Source organism: Vespula pensylvanica, chromosome 6 (genome assembly GCF_014466175.1).
Source record: "Vespula pensylvanica isolate Volc-1 chromosome 6, ASM1446617v1, whole genome shotgun sequence".
Classification (NCBI taxonomy): Eukaryota; Metazoa; Arthropoda; class Insecta; order Hymenoptera; family Vespidae; genus Vespula; species Vespula pensylvanica.
In genome coordinates this window covers 3,263,493-3,283,157 of record NC_057690.1, presented here as the reverse complement: position 1 = coordinate 3,283,157, position 19,665 = coordinate 3,263,493, and the positions used below count along the sequence as shown (strand labels likewise).

The 19,665-nt window shown below is 33.9% G+C and overlaps 1 protein-coding gene across 2 annotated transcripts in view; it reads left to right on the top strand.

Annotated features, from left to right (window-relative positions):
* The first annotated feature begins 4,237 nt into the window (after positions 1–4,237).
* LOC122630271 (lachesin-like) overlaps positions 4,238–19,665 on the top strand; it is a 176,986-nt gene continuing 161,558 nt past the window's right edge. Inside the window, exons 1-2 of one of the 2 annotated variants that reach the window (XM_043814606.1) lie at positions 4,238–4,258; positions 16,833–16,903. The gene's annotated coding sequence lies outside the window, so the exon portion shown is untranslated. The remainder of the gene's footprint in view (positions 4,259–16,832; positions 16,904–19,665) is intronic. The other variant, XM_043814608.1, reaches the window with a different exon arrangement.

Genomic DNA, 19,665 nt, shown 5'->3' with positions numbered 1-19,665 from the left:
AGTATATAATTTTTCGCGGATTTAATTATATAGATTTTTCTTTTATTTTCATTGATATTATTAATGAAATTTAATTCTGATATATATATATATATATATATATATATATATATATATATACATATACACACATCTATATAAATAAAAATCATCAACTAATCGTTATTCGTTTATAGATATCGTTTATAGATATTTTAGAAAATCAGTCGACATTTGTCGAATGGACCATACTCCTCCTGTATACAAGTAGTACAGTTATGGTGTAGCCGAACTTATCGATTGTAAATAAATAAGGGGTAGATGTTTTTTTTTTTCTTGGAGTCTCTCGAAGATGGTCCATTGCACTAATTCATTCTCTCCCTCTCTCTCTTTCCTTTATATAGACTCTATGTAGACTTACGAGAGAGAGAGAGAGAGAGAGAGAGAGAGAGAGAGAGAGAGAGAGAGAGAGAGAGAAAGAGAGAAAGAGAGAGAGAGACCACAGTATCGGTGCGACAAAGGAGTAGTAGTACCCGTAGGAGGTGCTAGAGGATGAGGAGGAGCAGTAGAAGGAGGGGAAGAGGAGTAGGTAGAAGAGGTGGTGAAGGAGGAGGAGAGGAAAGAGGTACTCTAAGGGGGTAGATGCGTCGGCGTGTTGCGCCGTAGCTTTTGCCGCGGCACACGGCAGTCCATTGGCGAAGTCCTAACGAACAACCGCCGGTCACGAAGCTTTCCGTGTCGTCGAAAAGTTCGCGAGACCGCGTGTTCTCTTCGATACTCGAACGAATTTTCATATTATATAAATAATTGCTTTAAGGTTTTCCATCGCGAGAAGGGAAAATCTATTTCACGATTTTCCTCTTCTTTTCTCGAGTACGTTCCTTTTAATTCCCCTCTTTTTTATCGTCACATTTTTCCTTTTTTATTTTTTCTTTCTTTTTTTTTTTTTTTAAATACCTTTTCTCATTTTCTTCTTTTCTCTTTTCGTTTTGCTTTCTCTTCAAATTTCTTCATCACGATAGAAAAAGAATAAGGGCAGCGACGATCTTGAGTGATTTTAATTAGTGCGTTAATCTGTTGGTAATTATGAAGAAAAAGTTGTGAGAGAGAAAGAGAGTGTGTAAAAGATTTGTTTCTTCTCTTTTCTTTTTCTTTTTCGAATCATTGTCATTATCATCGTTATTATCGTCGTTATCGTCGTCGTCGTCGTCGTCGTCATCGTCGTCATCGTCGTCGTCGTCGTCGTGCGTGTTCGTCGTGCGATATAAATTTAAAAATTTGAATTATACATAGTATCACGAAAGAGGAAAAGTTTGAAAGTCGTGACGTTCTCTTCTTGTTTTATTAAATTTCGACTTTAAAAAAGTGATACTCGACTTTTTATCGTGACTTTGCGTGTATTACTCGTACATACATTATACGTATACGTATCATCTGTGTACATGTAAAAAGGGATTCCACTCCCTTCCCTCGGTCTTCGAAAAAAAGAAGAGAAAAGAAAAAAAAAAAATTGAAGAAAAAGGAAGAAGAAGAAAGAAAAAGAAAGGCGAAACTTTTCCGGAACGATAAAAGTTACGCCCGGCAATTTTGTTCCCGTTAGATCGGCTTGGAAAGTTCGTTCATTAGCTTCTATCCCCTGAGACACACACGACGACAGTATATTCGTCCGAGAAAAGAGGATTTTCGATCCTGAAGAGAGCATGTCATTTGCTCTCTCTTTCTAATACCATTCTAATACCATATACACTCTTTCTCACTTTTTTTTCTTTTTATCTTTCTTTTTACCGATCTATCCATCTATCTATCTCTCTTCCTCTCTCTCTCTCTCTCTCTCTCTATTTTTCTTTTTACCTATCTATCTATCTATCTATCTATCTATCTATCTATCTATCTACCTATCTACCTATCTATCTATCTGTCTGTTTATCTATCTCCTTCTCTTTTCTTTACTCTTCGTTTCTTCTTTACGTGAATTTAGTCTCATGGTTTACGTTGTCACGAATTTATATTCTCTCTTCCTGTTTCTTCTCTCTTTCTCTCTCTCTCTCTTTCGGTCGTTCATTCGTGAGTGTACCATGACTACTTAGGATGGTTTACCGATGGCATGGTTGTTAGCAACGGATTATAAAGTTTACCGCGGTCAGTGGAAAACTGGGGCACGCCCAAAGCCACGCCGTCGCGATTTTGGCGACGCAATCCCACTTTCTCAACGATGTGAAAGAATACCCGAAAAGATCCCTTACAAGCGAGCGAGACGAAGATAGAGATTGAGAGAGGATAATAGCTGGATGTCGCGACCCTCGTGATTTATAGACTGCGAGAGTGTGTGTGAGAAAGAGAGAAAGAGAGAGAGAGAGGAAAAGAGAACGATACTAAAACCAGATGATAACTCGAGTATTTTTCTCCTCGATTCTTTTATAAGATTAAATCGTTTCAAGATTCCTCTTTTATTTTTTGTCTTAACTCTTTTCTTTTTTCTTTTTTCTTTTTTTCCTTTTCTTTCTTTCTCTTTCAACTGTTAGTAATATGTCATTGATCGTTCGTCGTAGCTCGACAATATTAATATTTTTTGATGGTTGGAGGAGCTAAAACAAAAAAAAAAAAAAGAAAGGAGAAGAGCGAGACGTTTAGAAAAAAGTTATTTTAAAGTCCTGTAACCTTTTTGTAATTTTTTTTTTCCTTTTTTTTTTTTTCAAATACTTTTTTCTTTCTCTCCCTTTTTCATCAGTAAATAACAAAAGTGTCGAGCCGTGTTCTCATTTAAAAAGGATTGTTCTTCTAAAAGTTTTCCATTTGCAGTTAATTGCAGGCTGGCTTTTTTTTGTCTTCCTTTTCTTCCTTTTTTCTTTCTTCTTTTTCTTTTTTTTTTTCCAAGCAAATTACGTTGATTCTCTTTGCGAGTTTTCATTTCGATTACTTTCCTTCTGTGTTCCCATTTTATTCTTTCTTTCTTTTTTTTTTCTTCTTCTTTTTACTTTTTTTTTTTATTTTAATTTTATCTCTCTCTTTCTCTCTCTCTCTCTCTCTCTCTCTCTCTCACTTTTTGTCACTTTCAATTCTTTTTCTTTTATTTTAGTGAATTCGTCTTTTTTCTCTATTCTTTTTTCTTTCTTTTTCCTATCTTTTTCTTTCTCAAATTCGTTCAGCCAAAGACAGCTTCCCTTCGATGTGTTTATTTCGAACGTGGAACGAGGAGTGAATAGGGTATCGACAGCAGGTGCGAGTTTTCTTCTCCTACCCTCTACGATCGTCTCGATGGAGGTTCCTTTATAGCTTAGGCATCGATATAAGAGCGACGTTGGTCGTGTTAGATCGTTCCAAGCCCATGTCACGTACGTTTAGTTCCGAGCATACTGTTTGCTTCAAGTATCGTTACGACTAGAACGTTAACTATCTCTTTTTTGCATATAAAAGAGAGAAAGAAAGAGAGAGGAGGAGAAATAGGTAGATAAAAAAAATTATATCATCTAATCTTTTTCAATAACGATCTATACACACATATGTACATACATACATGCATATATATATATATATATATATTCGTCGCTGCTCTTGATAATAATTAATACCAAGCTTTTCTTTTCCTCTTTATATTTTAGTACACGAATAAAAAAAGTATCGTGCTCCTGAACGATTTTTAGGTGTTAACAGCACTGATTCATCTTTTAAATGTGATATCACGTATCGTACGTACGTGCTCATTTCGAATTATTTTCTTCGTTCTTCCGTTGAAAGAAAAAAGTGAACTCGCGTGAGACGATTTTTTAGAGTCTAGTGATAAACAACGTAGAGTGCCGGTTTGACGCGATAACGTCGAGATGTGAAAACGATGTAATATTGTGTTGCGTGTTGGTTCGAGATTAATAAAAGATATAAGAAAGTAAAAGAAAAGAGAGAAGTAGAGAGAGAGAGAGAGAGAGAGAGAGAGAGAGAGAGAGAGAGACAGATAGACAGAGAGAGAGAGGGGGGAGAAAAAAGAAGGAAGAGAGAAGGAGACGCAGAGAGAGAGAGAGAGAGAGAGACAATATTAATAATATTTCCATCGTCATCCATATTCGTACGTGAAAGAAGAAGAAAGAAGACAGATTTTTGGAGGTTCGCTCCAAGATATTTTGTGCGTCGCTCGAGGCAAGAATATACGAAGATAGAAGAGGATAGAGTCATCAAGAAGAGCGATAGTGTGTTGGGAAGAGACAGAGAGCAGAGAGAGAAAGAGAGAGATAGATAGAGAGAGAGAGAGAGAGCAAAGAGAGATAGAAGAGGATCATAGAACGAACAGGTTAGTTCATAGACACGAAACTTTCGTCGATTTACGCTTACTCTCGCAGAACGATAATTCTGATTTAGAAGCCTCGAGATAACGCTAACGTATTTCCATCCTTTCCCTCTCCCCACCCCCAATACCCCCTTTCCCCTCCTCCCATTATTCCTTTTGTAGCTTTAGGATCTATAATAACACGTGTAATTCTCATAGTGAATTCTCTCTTATCTCTTATCTCGTCTCGAGCATCTATGTTTCTTGTCACAAGTCGAACGTGTATTTTTTTTTCTTTTCTTCCTTTTTTTACGACGTATGCCATTCTTTTTTCTTGTTTTTTTTTTTTTTTTCTTATCGTTTCCTTTTTTCTTCTTCTTTTTCTTTCGCGAGATTGTCTATTTCGCGATTACTTTGAAGTCGTTTTGTTTTTAACGAAATACAGAGAAGGAGGGAAAGAGAGAGAGAGAGAGAGAGAGAGAGAGAGAGAGAGAGAGAGAGAGAGACAGGACTTTATCGTTCTCTCTTTAACGTGATACCACAAATTCGTTCATTTTAATCGAGCCACCCAACCCTACTTCTCTGCCATCGTCGTTCGTACCTCGAAAATCGATTGTATTTTCGCGTCGATGCATGGATAATTCGCGATAAAACTATTATATCGTATCGTATCGTGTCGTATCGTATCGTATCGTATCGTATCGAGTTTGTGCATGTGCATATGCCAGCATATGCGTGCATGCGTACGTTCGTGCGTTCGTTGGTGCATTCGTTTGTTCTTTCGTGCGTTCATGCGTTCGTGCGTGCATGCTTGTGTGCGTGCGTGTATTATTGTTGTCGTTACTTTACAAATAAATTATGCGTTTAATGTCGCCCTTCCAATCTTTCGACATCAACGGCTACGTAATCGTTTATTTAGAGAAAACTCGTTGGAAATCATAGCTTAATATAGTTTGCATAAATTATTGTATTATATTATATATGTATTTCTTTCTTTATTTATTTATTATAGAATAATATCATTTGATAAATTATGTTTAGTACGGAGCTCTTATATACATTTTTTCCATACGACAAATGATTTTGAAGTTATTGCTAATATAACTTGGATCAAATGTTTCTAATCGATTTCATAACGATCAATCATTCCGCAATCTTTTTTTTTCACGATAACAATGCAATTTTAGAATTTGAATTACAAGCTCGTTTTGCATACGATCTTTAACAAGAATTGATAAAAAGATAACTTGAAGAAAATTATCCAATCGATTTTCATTGTAAAATCATGTAGAAACTTTTTGCGTATTCTACATTTATGTTAATTATCTAATGTTTTATATAAGATTAAAAAACGAATAAAATTTTATATCTCAATGTAAAAAAGATCGGAACTATCATGTTTGAATAGTATATAGCTCGTAATTTCCGTGATTCGTCTAAGGAAATATAATCGAAAATAAAGAAGAAATAGGAAACGTATAAAATAAATAAATAAATAAATAAATAAATAAATAAAAGAAATAAAGAATAGTACTCTCGAAGACAACGGGTTGGCGATGCAAGAGGGAGAAAGAGAGAGAAAGAGAAACAGAGAAGAAAAAGCATTTATTTTTATAATTTTTATTCTCTCTTGTGGCGTACCGCAACCGAATTTATTTTCAGTACGTTTGTCTCTAAAAATTACAAAGAAAAATGAAGAGAGAGAGAGAGAAAGAGAGAGAGAGAGAGAGAGAGAGAGAGAGAGAGAGAGAGAGAGAGAAGAGGAAAGGTCAGTGAATCGTTTTTGTGCCAAGAAGGAAAATTGCACGCTCCTTATCTCGAGTCCCTCTTTTAAAAATTCCTATAGATTTGAGAAGAGAAAAAGTTCTGCCGGATGCTTTGGAATATTTATCGGTTCGAAAAAAAGAGAACGAGAGAGAAAGAGAGAGAGAGAAAGAGAGAAAGAGAGAGAGAGAGAGAGAGAGAGAGAGAGAGAGAGAGAGAGAGAGAAAGAGAGAGAAAGAGAAATGAAATTATGCAATTTGTAATACGATCGTAAAACAAGAATCTCAATTCCTACGTTTCAATTAGATATAATTTTATATACGGAGAACATTGTAAAGGATAATAATCGAATATAACAATAATATTCATTATTCGAATAACAAGTATTATTCATTATTTATTTGTTACTTTTCTATATTTTTCTGATAAATAAATATATATATATATATATATGAATACACACTTACACATATGTATATATATACATACATATAAATAGATATTGATTTTTATACGTGATTAATTATCCAAACAAATAATGAATAATTGTTAAGAATTAACGATTTTTCTGATTAATATATTTGTTCGTAAGAGTTTTACATATAAAAATAATTGTTCAAAAGTTGACACTCGTATGATATATTCGCATGATATCTATAATATGCATATATATATATATATATATATGTATTTTTTTTTATTTTATAAAACATTTTTCAACTGTGACTATGATTCGAGAAATCGATTTTACGAGCATAGTACGCGTCAGGTAATCGAATCATGGTTCCTCGAGAAATGGACGACACTTCCTATATATCGCAAAAGCACGTACCTACTTGTATATACGTATATACATGACTTAAACATATACTAGCTATACATACATACGTATGTATATATATATATGTATATATGTACATATATATATATATATATATATATATATATATATATATATATATATACATACACGTATATAGGAATTGAGTTTCCCGATTTATTGCTTCTCTCGGAGAGAAGCTTCTCTCTCCATGGAGATAAAAATGAAAGGCGAATATTAAATTTTCACGATACATCTCCATTCCCCTATTCATTTCTCGAGAAAAATGTTAATCACGTACGAATGATGTCCAACGACTCGACGTATCGAACGTTCATATTTTTTTCTTCCTCTCTCTTTCTTTTATTTCTCTGTTTTTTTTTTTTTTTTTTTCGGATATGTGATATAAAAAATTCAGGAAATATCACATTCCGCATTTTATTCGAGAAGAAAAAGTCGCGTCGTTTCCTATTTATTCGAGAAAAATGATTGGTTTATTTCTTTCGATCGTCGAAGTGAGTAAGGGTAAAACTGAAACGGTGGGGAATCAGGGAAAGGGCAAAAGGGATGGTCGTGCGTGAGGACACGTTTGTTCTATAAGATTAGCGAAAGAGAAAGCACGATGTCACGAACACGATATCGATCGATCGAACGAACGAACGTATCAAATTGCAAACATCGACAAATTTTAGTAAGGAACAAACTTTCTTGGGTATTATTGGGATAATTTTGAAAAAAAGGAAAGAGAAAAGAAAAGAAAGAGAACAGGGAGAAGGAAGACACTTTTCCGAAGACGAAATTTGTTTCTTCTTTTTCTTCTCACGTATCATTCGCGATGATAAGTGGAAGGGGATGAGCAAAAAAATGGAGACACCAAATGGAGATATATATATATATATATATAAAAAAAAGAAAAAAAAAGAAGAAGAAGAAGAAGAAGAGGAAGAGGAAGAGGATGAAGAGGAGAAACAAAATAAGAATAAATAAACAAACAAAATGAAGGAAAAACAAAAACGAAGTTTAGGAAAAGAAATAGTCAACGGGAGTTCGAGTTTCGCGGCGCCACGGATTTTTCTTTTCGAATTGAAGTACGCTCTTCGACTCCACCTCTTCGATGCTCTTTGCGCTCTCTCTATTTTCTATTAATGGCGTTTGGTGTGAGTAAGTCGACGTAGAATGAGGGAAGGAGGGGGTGGGTTTAGGGGTGATGGTAGTGGTGGTGGTGGATAACCCAGGCACTCCGTGAAACAAGGACCTTCTTCGAAGCCTCTGAACTTGTGAAACTCGTCAGCGTTGGAAAGAGAAAAGAAGAGAGAAAGAGAAAGAGAAAGAGAAAGAGAAAGAGAAAGAGAAAGAGAGAGAGAGAGAGAGAGGGAGACGAAGTTGGATAACAGTACGTTTTCTAATTACGAGCAACAAAGAAGATAATGTACCTAAGCTCGCGTTATGCTTCCCTTAAGGAAGACAATGGAAACTTTCTCTTTTCGAAATCCGATTTATTTGGTTGGTATCACATCGTGTTAAATAATTAGTTAATTTCGGAGAAATTAGAGACACGGGCCGTCTGAAATATCTTATTTCTTATTTGTTTAATATTTCAAAGGTTTGGCACGTTTTAATATTTCTTTATAATATAATTCTACGATTGAGATAATTATCCTATTGATTTAAGAAAATTATTTTGTTATTGCATTTGTAATGAATTATAATAGATGTCATTCGCGGTATTAATGACTTCATTGTTATAGATTTGCTTTTTGAAAATGTATCGATTTTGAAAATATATATTATTAATATTGCATAATTTTTGGCCGTAATTTTAGTTAATATGAAATTGCAAAAATTGATTGACTTTTATCTTGTTTTTCTTTCTTTTTTTTTCTTCTGATGAGTATATGCGTACTTGTATGTAAAAATTTGCAGGTGATATTAAAAAATCGTTAATTCGTCTTTCTCGAGAATTTAGTAGAAATGTTCGTAGACTTTTAGTAGTTTTACAATATGGAAAAATAAAAAAAAATTAGTTTATAATGTCTCGATAAAAAGTTAATCGATTTTTCAAATTATCTAGAAACTTTCTGGCTTCACATTAATTATCATTTACATATACATACATGTACATTTATAGACATATATTTACGTATTGTATTATGTCGAAGATAAATTGTTGCTTCGATTACAGAATACATCGCGTTAACGTGAAACTGAAGCTGAAGCAGCGAAATATTTACAGCTTTTGCTTTATACAGCTTTTAATACGATCCGGTTATGCTTTTATGCTTTCACGTCTTACGGATCTTTGATCAGTGAGGCCCTTGCGACTATTTTAGTCTCATAACGTTCTATCGTTGTTATATTTATGAGAAGCTTTTGTTCAAGCTCATATTATACATACATGTTATACCCCATTTCTGTATTTTTCAAGCGCCCCAGTTAAAACTACTAACAAAGACGATTCGAGCGTACCACCTTCAATTCTGAATCGTAAATATGCACTTTGCGCGAGAAAATAACCAACGGTACGGTAATTTTCTCTTTTTTTTCTTTCTCTCTCTCTTTCTCTTTTATTTTGTTTTCTATTTTCTTTCTCTCCTTTTTCTTGTTTCTTTCTATTGCTTTCTTTTCTTTTTTGTTGTCGAGCTTTTACAAATATTAATTGGGAATTAAAAGCGCCCTTTGATCACGTAATCCAACAATTCTATTATATTTTATTCTAACGTTTCACATATATATATATATATATATATATATATATATATATATATATTAGTTAAATCAGTTATATCTCTGGCTTTTAAAGAATTACAAATCCTATTGTACTTTATCATTAGCATTGGGGGTTTTACGAGGGCGCGAAAGAATATTTAACGAAAATGAATTTTCCAACAGCTTTTCGTCACCAGACCGCGAAAACTTTCTGTCCTTAAAAGGCTTCGTTAGATGAGTACCTACGATATAGAAAAATGAAAAAGAGAGATAGAAAGCTAAGAGAGGACGAGTGAACTTTTCAAATGGTATATTTTATTACTAACGCATCTAAATAATAATTGATTTTAACGCCGCAAACTCGTTTTAATCATATTTCTATTAAATTATTTTTATCCACACGTGCGTATAAATTCGTATATACAGGGGTTGGATCGATTTTCTTCCTTTTTCGTTTTTTATTTTTAGATTGTAAAACTACAAATCCCAAGAACCTTTTTTTTTTTTTATAATCTGAACAAAAATTAACCTAAGAAAGATCTTGTAATTGATTTATAAAATTTTTTCAAAACTTCTGGCTCATCTAGGAACTTTTGGTCCACTTTACCTATATATATATATATATATATATATATATATATATATATATATATATATATGGAGGTGTGTGTGTGTGTTTGACTTTGTGTATATTTTGTTATACATATATATATATATAAATATATATATATATATATATATTTCATATTGACGTCGTAGAATTGAACGAGATTACGTATAAAACGCGAGTAGACAAAGTCTGCTTTTGATCTAACGACGACAATAAAAAGTTCTAACGGTAGCGCCGAGAAAGGAATAAAATTGCTACTAAATTTATGATACTAGGAGACGTAAGTAAAGGGATAGTTGTTCGTATCATATCTGGTAAAATGAAAGAGAAAGAGAGAGAGAGAGAGAGAGAGAGAGTGGGTGACGGTGATGGGAAGAGAGGAGATGGGGGTTAGTAGTTCTGATAAAAATGACGGTTTTCCATCCCTAAAGTGTGACTAATAAAAAAGGGATTATGCTTAGGAAGATGCGACGATAAGAAGAAGAAAAAGAAGAAGAAAAGGAGAGAGAGAATAATAATAATAATAATAATAATAATAATAATAATAATAATAATAATAATAATAAGAAGAAGAAGAAGAAGAAGAAGAAGAAGAAGAAGAAGAGACGAGAGAGGACAGGAAATGTTCGAAAGAAGAGTCTAAGAGTAAACGAGATGAGCTTCGAGAAATTATGCATCGTTCAGATTAATGAGGGTTAGTTGAATGAAATTCGTTCGATATATGTAGGTACATATACTATATACACACGTATATATATATATATATATATATATATATATATATATACATATATAGATCTAGTTAAGTATAATTATATATTTAGTCACGTAGTACATATATCGGGAAAGTCTGCTTTAATTATACACGTGGGTCGATAAAAAAGATTAGCCAAGCTTAATTACGAAGCGATATTAAAACGGATCGAAGATTCACCGAGATAAGGGAGAAAAAAAGTATTTTCGTAACAAACGAAAGTGTCCACCGTTTAGGTTTTTTCTTTTTCTTTTTTTTTTTTTTTTTTTTTTTTTTTTAATGCAAAAATAAGTACAAAGATAAATCGAGATAAAAGTAAGAAAAAGGAATCTGCGATAATGTCCCTACTTACTTAGGGTTTTCGTTGTAACAAGTTGGAAAATGATCGACCGTGTTATTTCAAGAGCATGATCTTTTTCGTAGAATACGACGAATACTTTGCAAGTTTAAACTGTATTTCCCATCTCATTTTCTCATTTTCTCATTCTCTTTCTTTCTCTCTTTTTCTTACTTTTTCACTATCTATCCATCTATCTCTGTTTCTCTCACTTTTCATAGGATTCATGAAAGTTTCCCGAGGTGGGAGAAACAAGTGGAAGGTAGCAAGGCATTAAGACAACTAATTAAATATTTTATAGGAAGGGGAAAACCGTACAACTTCTCTTGTAAATCTCACGAGGTAGGAAAATCTCATGGCTCGTGCCTAACAGAACGAGAGAGGAAGAGAGAGAGAGAGAGAGAGAGAGAGAGAGAGAGAGAGAGAGAGAGAGCGTCTGGCTGCAACCGGGTGCTTTAATATAAATTCAAAAGTATTCGCTGAGCCGCCGAGTTAGAGTCCAGAAGGTGTTGTTACGTTCGTATCTACCTGGTACATCATCCTTCCTCGTTTTACAATATTACTATACTTTCATTACAATCTTTTATATACCTATATTATATATATATATATATATATATATATATATATGCATTTAATGTATATTGGGGTTGAAATAAAATTATGGTAACGGAAATGAAAAAAAGAAATTATAAAATTATTTTCAAGAGATATATAATGTTTTATTTTTTTAATAAATCCCTTTATTTTCCTCTTTCGTTTGTAACGCGAAATTCGAGTTAAAAGAAAAATAAATAAATGGGTGGAGAAAGTCAAAACCAGAGAGAGAGAGAGAGAGAGAGAGAGAAAGAGAGAAACATCGAGGACGATCATAAACATACGTTTTAATATTTTCCCATTCTGTTCAAAAGAGAGACAAATTATCGCTCGTAAAACCTTTTGTTTCTATACGAATAATATATTTCTTTGAATGGCGGTAGAGATCGAAACGAGGCGATCGTACACGACATGTAGACACATTTATTACGGCAGTCTGTTAGCAGCCAGACGCACCCTTTCTCGCAAGAGCAAGAGAGAGAGAGAGAGAGAGAGAGAGAGAGAGAGAGAGAGAGAGAAAGAGAAAGAGGGTGGACACTCCTTCGTATATCAATATAACTTCAAATTCGAAGAAACGATCGGATCTGTATAATTTAACAATTTCTTAAACATCAATGTCAAGAATTGAAATATCCATTTTATCCAAAGAAAAAAGAATGATATTTCTAAGTTCTATCAAAACGAAATAATATTACGATATTGTTTCACAATATTACTATATCACATGACAGAATACAATTTCAATGAACGGGCTATATTCTGAATTTCATAAACTTTATTTATATATCGAAAGTAGGAATAGAGAAATTGTTTTTCTTCATTTTTATTATCTTTTTTTTTTCATTAACCATCGAATTTTAAAGAACGTTGCTGCTGTTTATTATAAAAATAAAAAAAAAAGAGGGGGAGAGAGAGAGAGAGAGAGAGAGGGACTGAGAGAAGCAGATGTATTTCCGAAAATCTCTCAAAGCATCGAATGTACATACATACATACATACATACATACATACATACATACATACATACATACATGCCATATATAGTTTATAGCTATTGCTCGTTTAAATCTGGTATTTAACCATAAGGTCAAAGTTAAAGGACGGGTAGAGATGATGATGAAAATCAAGAGTCCAAGAGTAAGCAATAATGTCTCTAAATATCATCGACAGCGTTTCAGGATGCATAGAGTTAGAATTTACCATAGAAACGAAGATCCTGGTTACGTTATAATAAGCATGTAATTCATCTCCTTTCATATACATACATACATACATACAAACACACACACACACACACACACACACACATATATAAAATCTCCCTCTCTCTTTCTCTCTCCTTCTCTATCCATCCGTTTCTCCTTCACTTGAAGAGAACTTTGATAGGAGCTTAATCATCGGAAGGCGTATTCGTCTCTTGATTTTGATTAAGCTCGAAACGGGCCGACGTGTTTTCAACACCTCCAGAATCTATATAGCTATCGGTTGACTGCTAAATATATTATGTCTATGGAGTAAGTATTCATATTAGTATTAGTAAGCTTTCACTAGTAGGTAGTAGGCTATCAAGGTATAGTATGTACTCGTTCAACACGCTAGTGTTTACCGCATTGCGAGATTATATCGTGGTTTATAGTGCACTGCAGCGAATGTTTAATGGAGTGATACAATAGCGAGGATATACGCTGCTAGCTTACATATCTAACCTACACCTTGTCCTAGAGACCTCTCTCTCTCTCTCTCTCTCTCTCTCTCTATACTCCCCTCCACCATCGTTACTTTGAACATAGCTATTCCACTGTCATTCCCGTCTATTGCTATTCGTAGCAATGGTGTCGCCACGGTTACCGTTCACGACCTTAACTCTCGACACGGTTGTACTCGACGAAATATCATTTCCACCTGAAAGTTTCCGGTCCATGGTAATTGTGTCACGACCTCTCTGGTAACATCGGACCGATGGATCGAAAGAGAAAGAGATCTCTAATTCAATAGAATTTTTCCTACTCAATGTTAACTTTTCGCTTCTCACATTTTTAATTGAGGTATATTATTCTTTTTGACAATTGGAATGTGACTCGAGTGTAATTATTGATTTTTTAGATAATTAGGATCAGAGCTTCGTGCAAAAAATATGTATGAGATATTTGAGGATTGATAACAAGATGTAACACATCTTGATTTCTGATTTTCAAGCAGGAATATGCTTTTCCTAGTTTACTTCGTGTCTGTTTTCATTCAAAAGAAAAGTGAATTTTTTTCGTCATCGAGTAAAACGAAAGAAGACATTTTTTTTATTGATTTTCAGTATGTCTTTCCATGAGTATTAAGAAACTCCTCTTTTTTCAGATAGGATTGAAACTTTGCGTGAAATGTATCTGAAAATTTAGGACACTTGAACGATTAAAATATTCTACCCATACAAATTTCTCAGTTTCAGATCAATATATTCTTCCTAGTTTTGTTCAAGTCAAAGTTTTATTGATAAAAGAAAAGAAAAGAAAAAAAAGAAAAGAAACAAACAAAAAAAGAAAAAGAATTGACTTCTCTTCGTTATCAAGCAAAATAAAGGAAGATGAGAATTTTCCATTGATTATCAGTTCATCTTTCGTAGGAATAGGAAACTTTTCCTTTCAGCTAGGAAAAGTCGAAGAAGCTATGTATAAGAACGAGGATGAGATCTTTCAGGCCGATCTTGGATAGATTTTCGACGACTTTCGAGTTCGTCTTTGACTTTTTCATTCGTTGCCGATAAATAGAAGGAGAGAATCGTTATTCTTCTTTGGGAATAAGAGAGATAGGGATATACGTAGATAGAGAGAAAGAGACAGATAAAGACAGATAAAGACAGAGAGAGAAAGAGAGACAGAAAGAGAGAGAGAGAGAGAGAGAGAGAGAGAGAGAGAGAGAGAGAGAGTAAGAGTACCTTCCCTTCTAATTTTCTTCGTGGAAAGTTGTTCGTTTGAACCATTTGTAAGAAGGTGTGCCATCAAGAAAGTTTCGTCCTTCCTTGTCGTCGTTTCTACGAAGTAAGACGAGGCGGAGAAGACGGTGAGACGCCATTCTCGCCTTTTCATCGGATCCATTCTCTCGCGCTCGAAGCGGAAGGAAATTTTTACCTCGGCCGTACGGTGGGTACGTGCTCGCCGGAAGGGTTCGCTACGGAATTGAAATTTTTATAGAAGGAATACATGCCCGAAGCGTTATCATCCACGACAAGAAGACCGAAACGTTAAGTGGTGCAGGATCGTAAAAAAAAAAAAAAAAGAAAGAAAAAAAGAGAGAAAGAAAAAAAAAGACAGAAAAAATGAAGAAAAGACGAAGTGGAAGTAGAAGTGAAAGGGGGAAAAGAAAAGAAAAGAAAAGGAAAGAAAGTACGTTCGTTATTTAAAATACCGAAAAGGGCTAGGAAAAAAATCTTTTCTGTTAACGAAGACCAGGACTACCAAGACCAGTATGTATGTATGTATGTATGTAGATAGATAAGTATCCCCTTGACAACGTGACGCGATTGAAAAAGGAAATCCTAAGGACGACGGTGATATCAATGGTACGTTATTAATAATAACATTTTTTTAATTCCCATGAAAATCATCGAGGGATTTTCGAATTCTCTTTCTTTCTCCTATTTTCTTTCGTTTCTTTCTTTTCTTATTTTTCTTCTGTTAACTAAGAAATATAGAAAGAAGTACATATATTATGATGTACTACGTATAAAAAAGATACAGATATACATACCTACATATATATATCACAATATATTACGTCTAGAAATATATATATATATATATATATATATATATATAATTCTCGATTATATATACATATATATGTTGAATAGTCGACTAATAAAAAAAAGTTGGATCATTCGTGATACTTTTTCATTCGAAAAAACGAAAAAGAAAAAAGGAAAAGGAAAGAGAAAATGGTGAAAAAAAGAAGAGAGAAAAGAAAGAAAAATATAAAAAGTGAGGAGGAAAAAGAGGAGAGTGGGTGGGTGGTTGGGTGGTTGCATGGTGGAAGGAATGGGGTGGGGGAGTGGAAGGGAGGGGAGGGAAGGAGAAGGAGGAAAGGGATTTGACGTATTTGCCTGTTCGTGGCAACGCCAGGAGTTCTCGCCATTCCTAGAATAAAATTCGGAATTCCTGGCACGCTTTTCCCGTACCATCGGTGGCAACCTCCCGGAAGGGTAGTTTTGAATTTATTCCTTGGGCGCGAAAATACCTACTGGAAAGGAGAGAAGAGGAGAGAAAAAGAGAGGACAGGAGTACAGTGGAGAGAAGAGAGAAGAGAGAGCATACAGTCAGACGTTGCTCTAGCGAAAAGCTTCGTCGTTTCTCTGAGATGGCTTTAATGGCTGGCTTACGCGAGAAAGCTCGGAGCTTGCGCGTGAAGAATTCTCGACGGTCAATTTGGTACGCTGACTTTGTCGAGAAAAATGGAAAAACGAAGAGACGAAAAGCTGAAGCTTTAGTTGCTGATACTATTTCGAAATCCTTCGTATGAGATCTAGCTTAGGCTGGACTTCTTTGCGATAAAACTTTTTTTATTTATTTCTTTTTTTTTTTTTTTTTATAATTTCTTTTCCCTCTTTTCGTTACGATCATTCCCTTTACGATTATCTTTAATGAAAATTTGCTTTGTTTTTTATTAATCGCGATATCGAGTCGGTGCGATTAAGTAAAAGTGTAGATAGAGATTTGCAATAATTATATAAGATAGAGAATGCAATAATCGAGAGGTAATAGGTACCGTATGTTTCAAAGATTTTTCGAGTATCATGTATTTGTATTAGACGTATAAATATAAATATATATATATATACAGAGGTCGATTACTGAGGTGTTCGTTCTTGGTGATTTTTGTTCCAATGAAGTAACGAGTGCTTTTGACCACTTGGAAAGTCCTCGAATGAGTGAAAGAGCACGAGAGTGAGAAAAACAGAGAGAGAGAGAGAGAAAGAGAGAGAGAGAGAGAGACAAGTATTACATCGTGATTTGTAATTTTCCAGAGATCCGGAGCACCACGTACTTTTTTCCTCACCTTTTCCTCGTGAATCGAGCCACGTAACGGGAAATTATGGTACGCATTCCATTAAACTTTGCGACAGAGATTAAAACGTACGATCACGAGCGACTCGTATCGTCTCTCTGTCTCTCTCTCTCTCTCTCTCTCTTCCTCTTTCTCTACCTCTAACCTTTTCCCATCCAACACATGCCTACACAACCAATGGCGATGATATTGAACGTACATGAGATCCATCGAGACTTCACAATAATAAAATTAATGTTTAATGTCTTTTAGATGTCTCATAAGTTGGAACACCATTTTTATTTTTCTTTTTCCAAGTTACAGAAGTAAAGTAGAAAAAGGGAACTTAAATTACTTTTTCTTTCTTATTCTTTTTCTCTTCCTCCTTTATGATCTTCTCTCCCTCGTTTTTGTTCGCGATCGTATTCATTGTATAATTCGATTATTTTTATTATGACTTTTAGTCGCGTAAAAAAGAAAATTGATGCAAAAATTAATTGATCGCATAAAAAGAAATATATATATATATATATATATATATATATATATATTTCAGAGTTAATGGAAGGATTGTTTCAATATGAACCCTTCGATGCTTTCGTTAAGCTTACCCAGATTTTCAGTTGCCCCTCACTCTCTCTCTCCCTCTCTCCCTTTCTCTCTCTCTTTTTTCTGTATCTCTCTCTTTCTCTCTCGCTCTAAAGGGTAACTCGAAAATTCGTTAATTGCAGCTTGAGCTACAACACGATGTTAATTTACCACGGACTAGTTTACCATGTGTACGTGTTACTCCGTGTGTGCAGATACGGCACGAATGCTTTTACAAGAAAATTCGAGGCTCTCCAAGTTGTTCCTTTTTCGCAATGTTAGTTTCCTTAACACGTTTTAATTTTAAAATCGTTGTAGATTGTAGGTGGTTTCGCATCGAGTTAACAAGCGTAACAATACTTTTCTTTTTATTTCTTTTTTCTTTTTCTTTCGTTATATCTCCTTCTTTCTCTCTCCTATTAACTTAACCGCGAAATTGCGAACGAATTCGAATAGAGAATAACGAGGCTAAGTAATTTATACGAAATATCTAACTCGAATTACCTTTTATCTCAGGATGGAAATCTTAGAAAATAGCTTAGGATAGAAGTAAAACGATTCTCTCTTAAGGATTTACGAACATCTGTGCTGAGTTTCGTGGTAGCACGGGCAAGCGCTGAGCGAGCTAACGTTTAAACCTTTTAGAAACACACTCGTAGTATATCTCTTTTCGATATTGACAGAACGACGGTAATGCGAATTTCAGTTCCTACGGGACTTTCAGAGACCAGCCCTGGGATCGTTTTTGAACGTAAAAATATTACGTCGGCGGAAGCAACGCTCGTAAATATAAACTTTTTTACGTCGGAACAACGAGATTCGAAAATTTCTACGTGTTTGTGAGTTAACGTTTTAAGCTCGCTCGACGGATTAACCGATTCGATTGTTAGTCTCATGTGTACACGTTTTGTCCACGTACATAAATACATATACACACATATATATATATATATATATATACACATATACATATATGGATATATATATATATCCACGTACGTATGTTATATTCCGTCTGTGGAAAAGAAGACAAATTTATTCGAATTTTCAAGGGAATACGAATAGTTTTGCAGAGAATTCATCTCTGTGAATCGTAACGACGAGAATTTGTTTTTAGAATTCTTTCGGCGAATGAACAGCGAACTCCGTGATTCCTCGCTTATGAAAAGAATCTTTTTCTTTTCCTTTTTCTTTTATTTATTTATTTATTTTTTTGACCGAGATTGCAATTTAAAGATTCGCAAGAAACGTTTCTGCGTCTATTAGATAATTAGCTTAATACGAACGAAATTTATTAGCTATTTATATAGTTTTATGAATTACTTTACGAATTAATTTTCTTCTTTTTATTCTTTCTTCCTTCTTCTTTTCTCGGTGAATTAACAAAATCGTTTTATCTATCGATGCAATGTAATAAGTAAATAAGACTTCTATTACTTTTTCTTTCTCTTTTTTTTTTTTTTTTGATAATAATTAATTTCTCTCATTAACGATCTTAAATAAGGATGTTTTAATATTTCATTGTTTTTAATGAAATTGTTTCTCTCTTTTCTTCTTTGATTCTTTTTTTCTTTTATTTTTCCTTTCTCCTCTCAGAATCAAGGATTCGTATAAATTCGTATAAAACATGAACTATATATATGTATATATATATATATATATATAAATATATAAATATATATATATATAAATATATGTTTGATATAATATGCATTGTGTGCACAAATCTTTAGCATACACGAGAGATTCGTGAGAATAATATCGTGGCGTAATGTTCGTGCTTGGTATTAGCTCGTTTTTCCGTGGGACCGATCGTTTTGCACGTAGAACTGATTATCTCGCAAGCTGTAGTAACGTGTGTGACGTAACTGAACAAGCTAGTCAATAATCCAACGTACAGTATAGGTGTGTATACGTGTATATGTGTGTTCGGTCCAAGAGCGTACGCTATCTCCCTATTTCGTTGCATGCTAAAGTGGTCGTTTTCATAATACTCTTTGCAAACTAATCTTGAAAATGTAATCTAACGAATCAAAACCGATATACGCGCTTTATATTTTCGTATTATTAGTAAAAATAAATGTTTCCGTGCAACGTAAAAGAAATCGTAATATACGTGAGGGATTAGATAGAAATAAATTGAAATATATATATCCGATTTCTTTCTTATTTTTTATTTATTATTTTTTTCTTATTTATTTATTTATTTATTTGGAATAAATTTT